Source organism: Hordeum vulgare, chromosome 1H, assembly GCF_904849725.1.
Source record: "Hordeum vulgare subsp. vulgare chromosome 1H, MorexV3_pseudomolecules_assembly, whole genome shotgun sequence".
Classification (NCBI taxonomy): Eukaryota; Viridiplantae; Streptophyta; class Magnoliopsida; order Poales; family Poaceae; genus Hordeum; species Hordeum vulgare.
In genome coordinates this window covers 344,840,768-344,845,762 of record NC_058518.1, presented here as the reverse complement: position 1 = coordinate 344,845,762, position 4,995 = coordinate 344,840,768, and positions in this window count along the sequence as shown.

The window sequence follows — 4,995 nt, the reverse complement described above, 5'->3', positions numbered from 1 at the left end:
AATGATGGGACATGTCGGATTGCAATCAATATCACGCACAATGAAATCTATGGGTACATAGTTCCTATTTGCAATAATAAGAACATCACTGATCCTTCCCATAGGTTTCTTAACAGCTGAATCCGCAAGATGCAAATTAAGAGAGCACTCATCAATCTCATTGAAGCCTAGAACATTACATAAAGACTTTGGAATAGCAGAAACACTAGCACCCAAATCACACAAAGCATTGCATTCATAGTTTTTAATCTTGATTTTGATAGTAGGTTCCCACTCATCATGAAGTTTTCTAGGAATAGATATCTCCAACTCAAGTTTCTCTTCAAGAGATTTCATCATAGCATCGACGATATGATCGGTAAAAGCCTTGTTTTGGTTATAAGCATGTGGAGAGTTTAGCATGGATTGCATCAAGTAAATACATTCAATCAAAGAGCAACTATCATAATTGAATTCCTTGAAATCCAAAGTAGTAATTTCATCACTACCCAAAGTTTTGATATCCTCTACTCCACTTTCAGTGCTTTTAGCATCAAGATAGATAGACTCCGAATCGTTGGGGTGTTTCTCAACCAAAGTGGATTCATATCCACCCCCATCATAATTAGGTTTGACATTAGAAAACAAGGATTCAATAGGAGTCACACCAAGCACTTTAAGATCTTCGTGATTCTCATCACGAGAACACGCCTTTTTAAGCCATTCATGTCTAGCACGAATTTGGGCGATTCTTTCTTTACTCTCATTCATGGAAACGCGCATAGCTTTCAAAGTTTCATCCATATTAATCTTGGGAGGAGCACATCTAAATTTCAAAGCATCAATATCAAGAGACATTCTATCAACGGTCCTAGCCAAGCCATCAATTTTGAGCAGTTTTTCTTCTATGGACGCATTGAAAATCTTTTGCAAGTTGATAAACTCTTTAATATTACTCTCAAGATCATAGGGTAATTTATTGTAATTTGCATGAGCATTGTTGTAGTAATTGCCAAAGTTATTAGAGGGATTACTAAGAAAAGGCCTAGGAATAAAGTTACCTCTATAAGCATTGTTGTTGCCAAAATTGTTCCTACCAACAAAATTAACATCCAAGCTTTCATTGCTATTCTCAATCAAGGAAGACAAAAGCATATCATTTGGATCTGGAGGAGCACCTTTGCTAGCAAACAACTTCATTAACTCATCCATCTTAGCACTCAAAGAGTTAATTTCTTCTATAACATGCACTTTTTTACTAGTAGGTGACATTTCAGTGTGCCATTGATAATAATTTGTCATGATATTATCTAGGAGTTTTGTGGCTTCTCCTAATGTGATTTCCGTGAAAGTTCCACGAGAGGCGGAATCCAAGATATTTCTAGAAGCAAAATTCAATCCAGCATAGAAGATTTGTATAATCATCCAAAGACTCAAGCCATGAGCGGGACAATTTCTAATCATCAATTTCATTCTCTCCCAAGATTGTGCAACATGTTCATGATCTAGTTGCTTAAAATTCATGATATCATTACGGATAGAGATAATCTTAGCCGGTGGAAAATACTTGGATATATATGTTGGAATTATGCCCTAGAGGCAATAATAAATGTATAGTTATTATTATAATTCCTGTATCAAGATAATAGTTTATTATCCATGCTATAATTGTATTGAATGAAGACTCATTTACATGTGTGGATACATAGACAAAACACCGTCCCTAGCATGCCTCTAGTTGGCTAGCCAGTTGATCGATGATAGTCAGTGTCTTCTGATTATGAACAAGGTGTTGTTGCTTGATAATTGGATCACGTCATTGGGAGAATCACGTGATGGACTAGACCCAAACTAATAGACGTAGCATGTTGATCGTGTCATTTTGTTGCTACTGTTTTCTGCGTGTCAAGTATTTATTCCTATGACCATGAGATCATATAACTCACTGACACCGGAGGAATGCTTTGTGTGTATGAAACGTCGCAACGTAACTGGGTGACTATAAAGATGCTCTACAGGTATCTCCGAAGGTGTTAGTTGAGTTAGTATGGATCAAGACTGGGATTTGTCACTCCGTGTGACGGAGAGGTATCTCGGGGCCCACTCGGTAATACAAACATCACACATAAGCCTTGCAAGCAATGTAACTTAGTGTAAGTTGCGGGATCTTGTATTACGGAAAGAGTAAAGAGACTTGCCGGTAAACGAGATTGAAATAGGTATGCGGATACTGACGATCGAATCTCGGGCAAGTAACATACCGAAGGACAAAGGGAATGACATACGGGATTATACGAATCCTTGGCACTGAGGTTCAAACGATAAGATCTTCGTAGAATATGTAGGATCCAATATGGGCATCCAGGTCCCGCTGTTGGATATTGACCGAGGAGTCTCTCGGGTCATGTCTACATAGTTCTCGAACCCGCAGGGTCTGCACACTTAAGGTTCGACGTTGTTTTATGCGTATTTGAGTTATATGGTTGGTTACCGAATGTTGTTCGGAGTCCCGGATGAGATCACGGACGTCACGAGGGTTTCCGGAATGGTCCGGAAACGAAGATTGATATATAGGATGACCTCATTTGATTACCGGAAGGTTTTCGGAGTTACCGGGAATGTACCGGGAATGACGAATGGGTTCCGGGAGTTCACCGGAGGGGGGCAACCCACTCCGGGGAAGCCCATAGGTATTTGTGGGGGTCACACCAGCCCTTGGTGGGCTGGTGGGACAGCCCACCAAATCCTATGCGCCAAGGAAGAAAAATCAAAGGAAAAGAAAAAAAAAAGAGGAAGAAGTGGGAAGGGGGAAGGACTCCCTCCCACCAAACCAAGTAGGACTCGGTTTGGGGGGGGAGAGTCCTCCCCCCTGGCTCGGCCGACCCCTTGGGGTTCCCTTGGACCCCAAGGCAAGGTCCCCCTCCCTCCTCCGATATATATGGGGCTTTTAGGGCAGATTTGGGACGACTTTCTCACGGCTGCCCGACCACATACCTCCATAGTTTTTCCTCTAGATCGTGTTTCTGCGGAGCTCGGGCGGAGCCCTGCTGAGACAAGATCACCACCAACCTCCGGAGCGCCGTCACGCTGCCGGAGAACTCTTCTACCTCTCCGTCTCTCTTGCTGGATCAAGAAGGCCGAGATCATCGTCGAGCTGTACGTGTGCTGAACGCGGAGGTGCCGTCCGTTCGGTACTAGATCGTGGGACTGATCGCGGGATTGTTTGCGGGGCGGATCGAGGGACGTGAGGACGTTCCACTACATCAACCGCGTTCTCTAACGCTTCTGCTGTGCGATCTACAAGGGTACGTAGATCACTCATCCCCTCTCGTAGATGGACATCACCATGATAGGTCTTCGTGCGCGTAGGAAATTTTTTGTTTCCCATGCGACGTTCCCCAACAGTGGCATCATGAGCTAGGTTCATGCGTAGATGTCTTCTCGAGTAGAACACAAAAGGTTTTGTGGGCGGTGATGTGCGTTTTGCTGCCCTCCTTAGTCTTTTCTTGATTCCGCGGTATTGTTGGATCGAAGCGGCTTGGACCGACATTACTCGTACGCTTACGAGAGACTGGTTTCATCGTTACGAGTAACCCCCTTTGCTCAAAGATGACTGGCAAGTGACGGTTTCTCCAACTTTAGTTGAATCGGATTTGACCGAGGAGGTCCTTGGATGAGGTTAAATAGCAACTCATATATCTCCGTTGTGGTGTTTGCGTAAGTAAGATGCGATCCTACTAGATACTCTTGGTCACCACGTAAAACATGCAACAACAAAATTAGAGGACGTCTAACTTGTTTTTGCAGGGTATGATTGTGATGTGATATGGCCATTGATGTGATGTGATATATTGGATGTATGAGATGATCATGTTGTAATAGAAATATCGACTTGCATGTCGATGGTACGGCAACCGGCAGGAGCCATAGGGTTGTCTTTATACTAACATATGTGCTTGCAGATGCGTTTACTATTTTGCTAGGATGTAGCTTTAGTAGTGATAGCATAAGTAGCACGACAACCCCGATGGCGACACGTTGATGGAGATCATGATGATGGAGATCATGGTGTGGCGCCGGTGACAAGAAGATCGTGCCGGTGCTTTGGTGATGGAGATCAAGAAGCACGTGATGATGGCCATATCATGTCACTTATGAATTGCATGTGATGTTAATCCTTTTATGCACCTTATTTTGCTTAGAACGACGGTAGCATTATGAGGTGATCTCTCACTAAAATTTCAAGACGAAATTGTGTTCTCCCCGACTGTGCACCGTTACTACAGTTCGTCGTTTCGAGACACCACGTGATGATCGGGTGTGATAGACTCAACGTTCACATACAATGGGTGCAAAACAGTTGCGCACGCGGAACACTCGGGTTAAGCTTGACGAGCCTAGCATGTGCAGACATGGCCTCGGAACACATGAGACCGAAAGGTCGATCATGAATCATATAGATGATATGATTAGCATAGGGATGCTTACCACTGAAACTACTCCCGACTCACGTGATGATCGGACTTGGGATAGTGTAGATGGATCATGAACCACTCAAATGACTAGAGAGATGTACTTTTTGAGTGGGAGTTTAGCATGTAATTTGATTAAGTTGAACTCTAATTATCTTGAACATAGTCTAAGTCCACTTTGAATATATTTGCGTTGTAGATCATGGCTCACGCAAGTGTCATCCTCAATTTTAATACGTTCCTAGAGAAAGCTAAGTTGAAAGATGATGGAAGCAACTTTGTAGACTGGGCTCGTAATCTTAAGCTAATCTTACAAGCTGTAAAGAAGGATTATGTCCTTAATGCTGCGCTAGGAGATGAACCACCCGCTACGGCTGATCAGGATGTTAAGAACGCTTGGTTAGCGCGTAAGGAGGACTACTCAATAGTTCAATGTGCAGTCTTGTATGGCTTAGAACCGGGACTTCAACGTCGTTTTGAGCGTCATGGAGCATTTGAGATGTTCCAGGAGTTGAAGTTTATCTTTTATAAGAACGCCCGGATC